Below are 15097 nucleotides of genomic sequence, written 5' to 3'. Positions count from 1 at the left end.
TCCACTTCCACACCCTACTTCCTCTTCCTCTTCCTACTTCCTACTTCCTTCTTCCTCTTCCTCTTCCTACTTCTTCTTCCTCTTCCTCTTCCTACTTCCTACTTCCTACTTCCTCTTCCTACATCGTCATCCTCCTTCTTCCTCTTCCTACTTCTTCTTCCTACTTCTTCCTCTTCCTACATCCTCATCCTCCTTCTTCCTCTTTCTACTTCTTCTTCCTACTTCCTACTTCCTTCTTCCTACTTCGTACTTCCTACTTCCTCTTCCTACTTCCTCTTCCTACTTCTTCTTCCTACTTCCTACTTCCTTCTTCCTCTTCCTACTTCCTACTTCCTACTTCCTTCTTCCTCTTCCTCTTCCTCTTCCTTCTTCCTCTTCCTACTTCTTCTTCCTCTTCCTACTTCCTACTTCCTCTTCCTACTTCTTCTTCCTCTTCCTACATCCTCATCCTCCTTCTTCCTACTTCCTCTTCCACTCCCACTTCCACTTCCACTTCCTACTTCCTACTTCCTCATCCTCCTTCTTCCTCTTCCTACGTCTTCTTCCTACTTCCTTCTTCATCTTCCTACTTCCTACTTCCTTCTTCCTCTTCCTACTTCTTCTTCCTCTTCCTACATCCTACTTCTTCTTCCCCTTCCTACTTCCTACTTCCTCTTCCTACATCCTCATCCTCCTTCTTCCTCTTCCTCTTCCTACTTCTTCTTCCTCTTCCTACTTCCTACTTCCTACATCCTCCTTCTTCTTCCTCTTCCTACTTCCTACATCCTCATCCTCATCCTCCTACTTCTTCTTCCCACTTCCTACTTCTTCTTCCTCTTCCTACTTCCTACTTCCTCTTCCTACTTCCTACTTCCTTCTTTTTACTTCTTCTTCTTCCTACTTCCTATTTCCTCTTCCTCTTCCTACATCCTCATCCTCCTTCTTCTTCCTCTTTCTCTTCCTACTTCTTCTTCCTCTTCCTACTTCCTCTTCCTACATCCTCATCCTCCTTCTTCTTCCTACTTCCTACTCCCTCTTCCTCTTCCTACTTCTTCTTCCTCTTCCTACTTCCTACTTCCTACTTCCTACTTCTTCTTCCTCTTCCTACTTCCTACTTCTTCTTCCTCTTCCTACATCCTCATCCTCCTTCTTCTTCCTCTTCCTACTTCCACTTCATACTTCATACTACTTCCTACTTCTTCTTCCTCTTCCTACATCCTCATCCTACTTCTTCTTCCTCTTCCTACTTCCTACTTCCTACATCCTCATCCTCCTTCTTCTTCCTCTTCCTCTTCCTACTTCTTCTTCTTACTTCTTCTTCCTACTTCCTACTTCCTCTTCCTACTTCTTCTTCCTACTTCCTCTTCCACTTTCACTTCCACTTCCTACTTCCTACTTCCTCTTCCTACTTCCTCTTCCTACTCCCTCTTCCTACTTCTTCTTCCTCTTCCTACTTCCTACTTCCTACTTCCTACTTCCTACTTCTTCTTCCTCTTCCTACTTCCTACTTCCTACTTCTTCTTCCTCTTCCTACTTCCTACTTCTTCTTCCTCTTCCTACATCCTCATCCTCCTTCTTCTTCCTCTTCCTACTTCCACTTCATACTTCATACTACTTCCTACTTCTTCTTCCTCTTCCTACTTCCTACTTCTTCTTCCTCTTCCTACATCCTCATCCTACTTCTTCTTCCTCTTCCTACTTCCTACTTCCTACATCCTCATCCTCCTTCTTCTTCCTCTTCCTCTTCCTACTTCTTCTTCTTACTTCTTCTTCCTACTTCCTACTTCCTCTTCCTACTTCTTCTTCCTACTTCCTACTTCCTCTTCCACTTTCACTTCCACTTCCTACTTCCTACTTCCTCTTCCTACTTCCTCTTCCTACTCCCTCTTCCTACTTCTTCTTCCTCTTCCTACTTCCTACTTCCTACTTCCTACTTCTTCTTCCTCTTCCTACATCCTCATTCTCCTTCTTCTTCCTCTTCCTACTTCTTCTTCCTCTTCCTACTTCTTCCTACACACACACGGCTCAGTGGGATGCTTCGTTGTTTTTTCAGCACTGTTTGTCTTTGGTGGCCATTTTGAAATCGTAGCCTCAACCTTCCAAAGGCTATCGAATGAAACTTTAAGAAAAAAGTTCTTAACCACCCTTTCCATCACGCTGTGGATTCCTGGTGCTGCGTGTGTCATGGTGACATCATGTTCGCTGCTTCCTGTCTCACTCAATGGGGTCACATGGCTCTGAAAGGATCAGATTATTGGCTAAATGACAATCAGAATGAGCTGAGCAAGGGTAATTCTCCTTGGTCAGTGAATGGGAGCAGAGGCACAAAGCGTGTCATACCCCGGTATGATAGGTGGCGCTGTACCCATTCCAACTGTTGCTAATAGAGCCACTTCCTGTTGACCTCTTCACCACCACCAACAACAACAAAGTCAGGCGTTGGAGAAAGATGGAGAACGCAGAGCCAGATGAAGCTACGTCCCTCTACATTTGGTCTGTGATGAGCTGCTTTAGTGCTGGGCGGTATGACCAAAAATACATATGACGGTATTTTTTCACGGTATCACGGTTTCACGGTATATCACGGTATTTTTTGTTTTCATGCATAATTAGGTGTTCACAGCATTTTCTACTACTTTATTTGATTCACAGCTGCTAGTGTTTTGACCTCGACAACCCAACTACATTTTTTTTTTTACGGCAAACTTGCGACTAGTTAACTTTATAAAGAAGGCGTAATCGCTTGTTTGCTATGGGACGGGACAAGATTGTATTAAAAATATAAAATGTTTTTATAGGACTTTTTAATGGGAGCTAATCTAACGCGACGCTGAAGCTAGCAAACTTCCAGGCATGATCTCGCTGATGGAGACACACGCGGTGTGCACGGAGGGGAGGGGCTGTGTGTGTGAGTAGGCTATGTGAGAGAGACGCATAACTGACAGAGACGGAGGGAGAGCAGGGAAATGAAATGCAGCTTAACGAATACCAGTATTTTTTAAATAGCGTTAAAAATAGACAGTAAACATGCGTGTTTAGAAGCGCAACACTGAAAAGGGTCCGGTCTCAAACAATGTCGCGCGACGCAGCGTTCCCCCCGTTGTGTAATTAAATACACCGGTATGGCGGTATATTAAAAATTCATATCATAATGAAATTATAAACCGGTATTCGGTGTGAACCGGTATACCGCCCAGCACTATGCTGCTTGTTGCACAAACTCGATGCCCAACGGAGCATTCTCCATCGCGTTGTTTCTTTCTTTCTGACGGCGACAACAACAGGAATATCGTCTCCTTTGACTTCCGGGTCACGACCCCGGGAAAACATCTGGAGCATGCGCAGAACGCAAAGTCTGATTCACCACGTGCTTCAGCGTCTACAAGCAGGTTTAGAGTGACTTTCAACCCAGTTATCTCGGGGTCTGAATCCGATCCGATCCAGTTCTTAGTCAGATTAAGGTGTCTACATGCACTTAATAACTCAGTCTGATCGTAATTTAGCCAATAATCCGATCCTTTCAGGGCAATGTGACCCCACTGAGTGGTGATTTAGCAGGTTAGATAATTTTATTGGTTGTTGCTGTCACAAATCTGCTGGTTGAACATGTTTAGAAGAAGAAATCTGCTTCTGTCGGACCTGTTTGGAGTCTTCATGTGGAACATACCTGATCCTTTTTATTTTATTTTGCCTTCCATTTGCAGTCTGCTGTTTTTGTTTCGACATACAGCATGTTGGTATTTGAGTTTACCGTCTCTTGTAGCTTAAAATCTTCTAAAACTGGTGAGAAATGTTGTCATTTTGAATCAAAAACAAAATTATTAATGCTGTACAGCATTTATCACAATGTTGGTATGGATTTTCTCTCTGACTGACTTCCAGCAACCAGTTTCACTCAACTGGTGACGGCTGAGACTGGACGTCACATATTCGCATTCATAGAGAAATGCTAGAATTAGGGCTGGGCGAGTTCATGAGTTATTATCACGTTAACTTGTTAATTATTTAACGCCGACAAATATTTTATTGCGCATTAATGCAGGCTTTTATTATTGTAAAAGTCTGCTGCTCACAGGCTTTTATTTTGTAAAAGTCTGTTGCTCACAGGCTTTTATTTTGTAAAATTCTGTTGCTCACAGGCTTTTATTTTGTAAAAGTCTGCTGCTCACAGGCTTTTATTTTGTAAAAGTCTGTCGCTCACAGGCTTTTATTTTGTAAAAGTCTGTCACTCACAGGCTTTTATTCTGTAAAAGTCTGCTGCTGTCTGCTGTGGAACAGGAAAAGAAAGTAATCGGCGGATCCACCAAACATGGAGAAGGGTACGGAACTTTTACTCGGCCATTTTCATGTTAAAGTTCTTCCAGACGGCGGAGTCGACAGAACCAAAGTCATCTGTAAACACTGCCAAGTTGAATTGTCTTCTCAGCGTAGTAGTTCCAGTCTAAAATATCACTTAAAGGCAAAACACACAACTGATAGCAGCAAGTCATTCAAGGAAACAGACAGTGGAGCGAGGCTTCTACATAAAAACTACAGAAAGATGCTGATGTTAAAAGTGTGTTTGCACAACAAATGTTATGGCACTTTCATTCATATGGCAGCACATTTAAAATAAAACTAAATGCTAAAAGCTATACACTACTTTTGGATTCATTTTTGGATTTTGCGTACAAAAGCGATTAATCGCGATTAATCAGGGAAATCATGTGATTAATTAGATTGAATATTTTAATCATTGCCCAGCCCTAGCTTTTTTTTTTCCCCTCCCCTTTGAAGTTAATTGAAAGTATTCATTTGAAATTCATCTTCACAATTACTTGCATTAAAAATTCAAATCTTTGTAGCCTTTCTCTCTGTTTTTCCAAAGTTTTCCAGAAATAAATTCCAGTAATACTTTTATTTTGCTGCGTTGGCTGCTTAAATCCAACCGATAGACCCCCGGAACACAAACGCCGCCCCGCTGTGTCGTCACCCGTCAAACATCCAGCGCGAGCTGTTCAGGATGATCGAGGGTTTTCAGAGATGGTGATGAACGCTCTCATTTATTAGCAAGCTTCACACGGACACTTGTACTCGGAGCATTTTTAATACTCTCAGAGGGAAGCAGCTGCAGAGCAGACTGCATCAGCAGTTTCCTCCGGTTAATTTGTTCTGGTTCAGTATCGGGCACAATAAGATGTGTCATCTGATAACGTCTTCCTTTCTGGGGCTCTTTTAGGTCATCTCTGATGTTTATGATCAAATTTGCACGTTTTCGTTGTTGATGCTGATGTTGACTCCATCACTCGGCGCAGATAAACTTCTTTAAAAACCTGTTTCAGCATAAATCCGTCTCCACGAATTAAAACTAAGATTGGAATAATCCCACAAAGAGAGATTTTATTTTTTACAAAAAAAGGAGGATCAAGAGCAAGGATAAAAGATATTGATGATTAATCCTGCCCCTATAACCTGATACTATAACAACCTGCATTGCTCTGTCTGGGATGCCCCTCCAAAAATAAGTAAAAAAACAACAAATAAAAGACGTTTTTGCTTGAAATAAGCAAAAAAATCTGCCAATGGAACTAGTGAAAATCGGCTTGTTAAGATTTCTTTAAATAAGATGTGATATTTAGGACTTTTGAGTTAAAAGTGATCTTGAAATTAGCTTAAAAACCTCTTTAATTGAAAAGGTTGTTTCATGTGAAATTTTACTCAAAACAAGATGTTTTCAAGACTTTTTCACTTAACAAGATATTCCAGATGTATTGTCTTCAAACAAGTCCCTATATCTGGCTGAAATAGAACTTGTTAGGCAATTGTGTCTTATATTAAGTGTAATGAGATACTCAATGAGACAAATATACTTGGTAAGATTTAGATTTTTTTTTCCAGTGAGAGATCTGCAGCCATTTAGCCACAAGAGCTTTAATGAAAAACTGCAACAATCAGTTCCCAAAGCGTTTAAAAAGGGTCGTTAAAAGTTTCTATCCCAACTTTTTAAATAAAATCTAACAACATTGATTATTTAGGTTGTATCTTGGATTGTTTGGAGCCGCTTATCGGTCGGTTTCATGGCGTTTGAGCCCTGAAGTCGTCTCACTTATATCTGATGTCGGGGGATAAATATCTGTAACTTTCCCAAAGTGACAGTCGAACATTCACACTCACTTCACACCATGACGGCCTGCTGTGTGGAGGTGAGAGTGGATTCGGGTATTGTTCCCTCTCTACTGTTCGCGGCTTTTCTCGTGCACGCGGCCCAGAGCAACACTTTCAGCGTCTCCCCGGAGAGGGAAACGTCTGCTGCTCACCCTGGTTTTAAATGCTGTCCAACCCCTTACATCCACTGCTTTTCACTCCACCTTCCAGTGTGGATGTTCACATCCACTTTAAAGGCATTCTGCTCACAGTGGGCCGTATGTGCGTCCACTTAGTGACCATAATCTGAGCCCGGGAGTGGTGGACTGGTGTTTCTTCAGGGAGAGAAAGACTCCCTTTGATTTAGACTTTTTGTAGCTTTTACATGGAAAAAAGCTACAGCGCTGCAGCCCCTCATTTTTTAATATATTTCCTGGACAAGAGAAATAGGTGCAGGTGCACTTCTTCTTTTGTCCTCCACTTGTCCAGTTTCCTCAAATGTTTTAAGGACACACTGCACACCATGCTGAGATATGCCAAGTTTTCAGCTAACAGCTCTTTGGGAATCACCTTGTTGCTGCAGAAATCCTGTTTTCTGTCTGTCACACTGTGTTATCTTTGCTGTTTTTCACACATGCAGCTAAAGAAATGGGAACAAATCTTAATTCCAGTCTAAAACCCACAAAGAGCTTCTAGATTATTCATTTCTGGTGGCATAAAGCAGTTTAATCATTTCATTTATATTAATTGTTCCATAATTAGTCATTAGATTATATCTTATTTTCCTTTTTAAGCTTTAAATTGAATCTCATTTACTTTTTCTTGATGTTGAATAACATATAATTCTTATTATTGTCTGTTTTTTTCCTACTTTTCTACTTTTAGACGTGATAACATAATTTTTTTGGGGATTATGATTTTTTTAAAACTGAATTTCATATATTAATTTGACTCTTTTGGTAACTGAAAGCAGTTTTAACGTAAATGTACAAAAAAATTGAAATTATGAAGCTGTTTTTCCGAGATGCAGCTAAAGAAATGGGAACAAATGATGTGTCTCTGTGACAGGCTGCTGGGAACAAAGTGCCTAAAGATCCAGTTTAAAACGGCTTCTTTGCTAAGTTGTCTGTTCTGTGTGGACACAACACTGGTTCATCCCTTGAGTTAGGAGCCTTTTTCCTGCCTGAATAGATCGAGAACTGGCCTGAAAATGAGTGAAAAGGCGGCCAATGTACAATTATTTCCAAAAAGCCTGGAAAATTGTTGCTCAAGACCAGTTTAAAAGATTACAAGAAAGAAAATCTGACTGCCTGGAAGAAAATATAAAGAAATAAGGCCTGAATCAAGATATATTAGAATGGTGTTGAGTTTCATCGATGGTTCAATCCCTTGAATTAGGAGCCTTTTTTCCTGCCTGAATAGATCAAGAACTGGACTGAAAATGAGTGAAAAAGCAGAAAATGTCCAAAGAAAAACTTCAGAAAGCTGCAGAACTATCGATCAGGACACCTCAAAAGATTACAGGAAAGTCTGGCTGCTTGGGATCAAAATATAAAGCAATGAGGGCCGGATCAGGACTTTTATAACCCACTGAAGAGAAGAACTTAGTGTGACCTCTTTACATTTGCAGGCCCAAGTGGAATCCCCATTAATGACCCATTTTATTCAGTCATTGGATCAATCGTTATGATAGAAGTATTGATTATCGCAGCTTTACATCCCAGCGCTTTGGACCTCTGCAGTTTTACGGTGCATTTGTCATGTCTGTCATGTCTCTGCCACACATTGATTTGTCTAAAAGGATTTGTTTCCCACTGCCATGAGGATACATTCCATCCGCGGTGACATAACACGACGTTATCCCACATATTAAGATAATCCTGTGGGAGAGCCGCAACCTTTTTATATAATTGTGCTATTAGGAAGCGGACGGGAGGGGGGGGGGGGGGATTACACTGTTGTAACATGTTTTTTTTTGGCTGTGTCTTGACTCAGGATGGTGGACGGCCCCAACCGCCCTAATCCTGGGTGATAATACGGCGGCTGCATTAGCTAATGAAAGCAACAGGAAAGCGAGTGAAAGTGCTCGGGAACACGCTCACTTTGCTGCTAAATTCGGCTCTTCTCACACAACTTGCTCCCCTCGGTGTGAGTTTTATTCTGCGACGGCTCCGGCAGTGACTGACGGCAGATGATGCCGCTACCTGCCACGCTACAGCGAGAGGCTCGAAGCACGCGCACGTGCACACGTACAGTTCACAGATGCAGAGGCCCGGCGGTCCTCTCTGCACCTTAGTAACAGCAGAATGGAAAACTAGCCCCTTCCTCACAGAAAGCCCCCTATTGGTTAACCGGCGCTCAGTTGCTAGGGAACAGCGTATGCCTTGCTTCAACGGCGGCCAATCGGTGGGTGTGTGTCGGTAACGAGGGGGGGGGACTGGAGGTGGGCTGCCTGTGTGTGTGTTTGCAGCTGCAGAGAAGTGTATGAAACGGGTTCCCGGTGTACACAGCGAGCGCCACGGGAACGCACGCCGGGGCAGCTCCGCTACATAAACCTGCAGCTGCACGCACGCACGCACGCACGCACGCACGCACGCACGCACGCACGCACGCCTTCAGTTCATCAGACAGTCGGTTAAAGTTTCTTCCTCCGTGTTGTGTTGTCCCGGTGTAAGTTTCCAAAGATGCTGCTGCGTGAAACCTTCGAACCAGAATAGATTTGCACACCTCTGCGTCCACTCAGCGGCGCCGTGAGTCACCGTGGAGCGCAGGAAGGAAGCCTCCCCGTCCACGATGGTCCCCCAGATGACCGAGCGACTTCATGGCTTTTAATGTCCAGCACCGGGACAAAGTAGAGAGATAAAACTTTATGCGAACGAGGAGATTTGCAGATAAACCGGATGAAAAGCCTCTTTGTGTTCACGTCTCCAGAGACTCGTGCACAATGGAGCCGGCTCCTGTAGATGTGTAGATGTCAGAACCAAAAGGCCAGTGCTGCATGCTCCAAAGCATGGGGGACAAATCTACTCCGGGGAGGACTTTAAACAGGTGCAGCACAATTCAACTACAGGGCGATTCAAAGTGCTTTACAGAGACATTTAAACAGTAGAAATAAAAAGCATGATTTAAATTTTAAACAAAAAAGAAAGAAATAAGAACAATTGATAAAATCAGTTTCATATTTATTAGTTTTATTCAAATGCAGCTGAAAATAGGTGTGTCTTCAGCCTGGACTTAAATACACTGAGGCTGTGTTCGAAACCACATACTACATACTACATACTGCATACTACATACTACATACTGCATACTACATACTGCATACTACATACTACATACTGCATACTACATACTGCATACTGCATACTACATACTGCATACTGCATACTACGTACTGCATACTGCATACTACATACTACATACTGCATACTACATACTACATACTGCATACTGCATACTACGTACTGCATACTGCATACTGCATACTACGTACTGCATACTACATACTACATACTGCATACTGCATACTACGTACTGCATACTGCATACTACATACTACATACTGCATACTACATACTACATACTGCATACTGCATACTACGTACTGCATACTGCATACTACATACTACATACTGCATACTGCATACTACATACTGCATACTGCATACTACATACTACATACTACATACTGCATACTACGTACTGCATACTGCATACTGCATACTGCATACTACATACTACATACTACATACTGCATACTACGTACTGCATACTGCATACTACGTACTGCATACTGCATACTACATACTACATACTGCATACTGCATACTACATACTGCATACTGCATACTGCATACTACATACTGCATACTACATACTACATACTGCATGCTGCATACTACATACTGCATACTACATACTAAATACTGCATACTGCATACTACATACTGCATACTACATACTGCATACTGCATACTACATACTGCATACTGCATACTACATACGACATACTACATACTGCATACTGCATACTACATACTGCATACTGCATACGACATACTACATACTGCATACTGCATACTACATACTGCATACGACATACTACATACTGCATACTGCATACTACATACTGCATACGACATACTACATACTACATACTGCATACTACATGCTACATACTGCATACTACATACTGCATACTACATACTACATACTACATACTGCATACTACATACTACATACTGCATACTACATACTACATACTGCATACTACATACTACATACTGCATACTGCATACTGCATACTACATACTACATACTACATACTACATACTGCATACTACATACTACATACTGCATACTACATACTACATACTGCATAGTACATACTACATACTACATACTGCATACTACATGCTACATACTGCATACTACATACTGCATACTACATACTACATACTACATACTACATACTACATACTGCATAGTACATACTACATACTACATACTGCATACTACATACTACATACTGCATACTGCATACTACATACTACATACTTCCATACTGCATACTCATCGATCAGACAGTATGCAGAGCGTTTACCCACAATGCATTTCGCTCCTGCCCGAGCCGAAATCAGCCGGCCTGAAGCTGATTTCTCTTAAGCTCTGAACTCTGTAAACTTTAGCAACATTTGAAACATTTTCAGGAGAGAAAGTAGTCGTTTAGATCCCCAACGTGTTGAAAACCTGACAAAATACCGGCTGTTTACAATTTTGTTGACACGAATTTCGGCGCTAGTAAAGCTAGCCGCAGTGAGCAAAGCACTTCCGGTTATTTTCACAAAATAAAATACCCGTTGCCATTTATCACAGGGAAAGCCATTACCATACAATTGGTGCTTTTGTTTTGAAAACAGGAAGTGAACCTACCCTCGTTGTAGCTAGCTTGAAACTGCCGTTTTGACAGGAAATGACGATCGGCGACGTCACGTTACGTTGCATCTTGGGTAGTTTGAGTATGAGTAGTGACCTCATGATGCATACCCAACATTTCAGAGAATCTAGTATGCATCCGGGAACTTAAAAAAAAGTTAAAGTTAGTAGGAGTAGTAGGAGAAGTAGGAGAAGTATGCGGTTTCGAACACAGCCTGAGTGTTTCAGCTGATCTGAATGCAGATTATGTGTGCACAATCCGCCCTCTCCTCCCGATCCTGGTGCCGCTGCCTTTTGGGTTGCTCTGCGGTTTGGCTGAAGCCTTCCTGGGGAGGCCACAAAAGAAAGCATTACAGTTCTGTGAGTGATAAAAACACACAAACGGGTCTCTGCGTGGGAGAGACACGGCCGCGTGTTTCCAGCACTGGAAAAAATCAAACTCTTACCAAGTATATTTGTCTCATTTCTAGTCAAACTGCCTAACGAGTACCATTTCAGCCAGATATAGGGACTTGTTTGAAGACAATACATCTTGAATATCTTGTTAAATGAAAAAGTCTTGAAAACAAGTCACATATCATATGAAAAAAGCTTTTTTTGATATTTGAAGAGGTTTTTAAGCTAATTTCAAGATCACTTTTAACTCAAAAGTCCTAAATATCACATCTTATTTCAAGAAATCTTATCAAGCCGATTTTCACTAGTTCCATTGGCAGATTTTTTTTCTTATTTAAAGCAAAAACGTCTTATATTTGTTGTTTTTCTTTCTTATTTTTGGAGGGGCATTTTTTCCAGTGAGCACGCTGTTTGAAATTCAGATGAGGATCAGAAAGCGCATCAAGGTTACTAACTCGAGGCTTTTGTTCTGCGTTTTAAAGTCACTGCGCAACTTCTGCTCTAATTATTAAAACTTGATTTGATCCAGTTTGGAGAATGTTTGTAAAAGTGGTGTCGTGGTGGATTAACGGGCTTTACTGAGTGATGCAATCGGCCGTAACACTCGACCGGTGAGGGCGTGGACGCAGAATGTCTGAAGGGATGTGATGTGGTGTCTGGGTCAGCAGATATTTTGGGGCTCTGCGGGTCTTTGTGGGTTCTGTTTGCTTCCCACTAATGTCCCATCGGGTTGGCATCAGGAGAGTTTTGGAGTGCCAGCTGAACGCCACGGCTGCTCTGCTGCTGTCGGGGAGTGCTGTTGACATATGGGAGGCATTACAGGTCTGCAGGAAAATGTTTAGGTTGGTGTCGGAGTAGCATCTGCCAGGAAGCAGGATTTTCTATCAGAATACTGCTGACAGGATGAACCTATTTTAATGTTAAAATACAGATAAAGGCAGAATGAACGTACCATTAGAAGATGGAAAACGCATCAACATTAACTCGTTAAACAATCATTTTCAGGTTAGAAGCATCACAATTCAATTAGAATCAAATCAAATTTATTTGTAGCACATTTCATGTACAAAACAATTCAAAGTGCTTCACATAAAATAAAAGCATTGCAGCAGGGAGTGGAAGAAGCATTAAAAATACATAAAAGAACATAAAGAGAAACAAATAACATAAATTAAATGAATTTAAAAACAAGCAACAGTCCAGATAAGTTCAAAGATATTGTGCAGATTTCATGCATAGACACATGAGAACAGAACTGTTTTTAATCTGGATTTTAAAATGTCTCCATTTGATGAAAGTTTAATCTCTTGAATATGTTCTGCACCTGCAGACGCAGAGTTGTCCACATATCTATACTGTTATGCAGCTCAGAATCAAGACATTTCCACATCCAAAACTGGGTCGTGTGTAGGGCTGAGCAATTTTATCGAAAAAAGTATCTATTTTTTTTCAGCCGCGAATATCGATTTATTTCTTTATTTAATTTTTTTTTATTATTTAATTTTTTTTTTTAAAGCAAACATTATTGAAAAGTCAGACGTTACAATTAGTGAAAACACAGAACATTAAGGTGATACAATACAATGCCAGGGGGTCACATTATACAAAACAGTGATAAATTAGTTGATAAAGATGTTGTATAAAGAGCACAGCTCTCACGGTTGTGACATGTTCGTTTGTTTCTGTTTGTCTGGCGGTGTTGTCCTTCCGGGTCAAAGGTCGGACCACCAGTCCAAACAGCGACGATTCATGTCAAATCACACTGTCCCTTTTTTTTAACAGAAAATGATGTCAGTGTAAGTGAATATCGTTGGCTGAATATTGTGTATCGAATTGTATCGAATCATATCAAATCGTATATCGTTGGCTGAGTATCGAATCATACTGAATCATATTAAATCTTATTAAATCATATATTGTTGGCTGAATATCGTATTGTATCGAATCTTATATCGTTGGCTGAATATCGTGTATCGTATTGAATCGTATATCGTTGGCTGAGTATCGAATCATATTAAATCGTATATCGTTGGCTGAGTATCGAATCATATTAAATCTTATTAAATCATATATTGTTGGCTGAATATCGTATTGTATCGAATCGTATATCGTTGGCTGAATATCGTGTATCGTATTGAATCGTATATCGTTGGCTGAGTATCGAATCATATTAAATCGTATATCGTTGGCTGAGTATCATGCATCGAATCGAATTGTATTGTATCGTATATCGTTGGCTGAATATCGTGTATCTTATCGAATTGTATCAAATCGAATTGTATCGAATTGTATCGAATCATATATTGTTGGCTGAGTATCGAATTGTAATGTATCGAATCGTATCTTGTTGGCTGAGTATCGAATCATATATAGTTGGCTGAATATCAAATTGTATTGAATCGAATCGTATCGAATCGTATATCGTTGGCTGAGTATCGTGTATTGTATCGTGTATTGTATCGTGTATTGTATCGTGAGATTCGTGTATTGCTACAGCCCTAATCGTGTGATACGTGGAAAGAACTTTAAAATGTCACCATCAAAACACACAAAACACAGCGACTGGCCTTCTTCCAGTGATGCTGAATTTCACACAGGAACACGTGTCAGTCGGGCTGTCCTCCACAGCAGAACTGCATGCAGGCTTATTCACTTCTCAGCTCAGACTAAAAGACTAAAGCAGCTCGTCTGCCTCTGTCCAAAGATGAGTAAATTAACTGATTACTCACTAATCTGCATCCTGTTTGTGTAATGAACACACGTCCAAATTAATGGTTTAATGCATAGATATTAGAGCTGCATCAGTTTCATAACTCCAGATAATCAAACTGTTCCTTCAGAGGGACAAATCCCCGTTGCTCGGATTGGATAGTTTCCATATGACTGACTAACTGGAAATGCTAATTGTATCTGATTATGTTCCTCCGCGAATTAAACAAGTAGACTGAAAAATAATCTAATTATAACATAATCAGCAACCCTCTTTTAAACGCTGGAGACCCCAGTGTGACACATGGAATAAAAAGCACGGCGTAGACCATCCGATTGCGTCTGAACGGGCTCTGACGCAGATGTCTGATCAGCAGAAACCTCTCCGGACGGATTCTTCCACGATAATGTCGCCTAACGGCCGTGTTGGTGCTCCTCTGCGTCTGCAGCCAAAGTTAAAGTGATTTCAGAATTAATCCTCCTGCGTCAGCACATCCTGTATTAAGACCCAAAATGGTTTAATACCAGCTGAGAGTTTTGATTCTGCTCGAGAAGGAAAGCAACGATTTTAGTGAGTGTTCTCGACTCCTTTGCTCATTTTCCCCCCGAGTGGACAGTTGGTGAGAAAGTCTGGCCTTCACCCACATGACCCGGCCTGTCAGCGAGCATCTGCTGAAAGGTCACATAACAAGAGACACCCTTAAATAAAGGGCGGTTTTATTTATCTTAAGATGCTAATTTAACCTTTTTTTTGTTGTTTTCTTTTCATTGAAAGTGGAGGAAAAAAGCTTCCAGACAAAAAAAGAGGAAAAAACAAACGCTTGATTAGATGAGAGAGACGGTCAAAAACAAAAAGACTGGTTCCTATGATACAGCGGCGGACCTGGCATATTATATTATTTGTTTATTTTATTATATATAATCTTAAATACAAAAAGGTACAAAAATATACCAC

At 41.0% G+C, this 15097-nt stretch overlaps 1 protein-coding gene across 1 annotated transcript in view; it reads left to right on the top strand.

Moving 5' to 3' along the window:
• jph3b (junctophilin 3b) overlaps positions 1–15097 on the top strand; it is a 117093-nt gene that overhangs the window by 95534 nt on the left and 6462 nt on the right. The gene's annotated exons all lie outside the window — the stretch shown is intronic.

This window comes from Odontesthes bonariensis, chromosome 7, assembly GCF_027942865.1.
Source record: "Odontesthes bonariensis isolate fOdoBon6 chromosome 7, fOdoBon6.hap1, whole genome shotgun sequence".
NCBI classification, from domain to species: Eukaryota; Metazoa; Chordata; class Actinopteri; order Atheriniformes; family Atherinopsidae; genus Odontesthes; species Odontesthes bonariensis.
The sequence above is the reverse complement of the archived record's forward strand: the minus strand, read 5'-3'. Positions and strand labels throughout refer to the sequence as shown.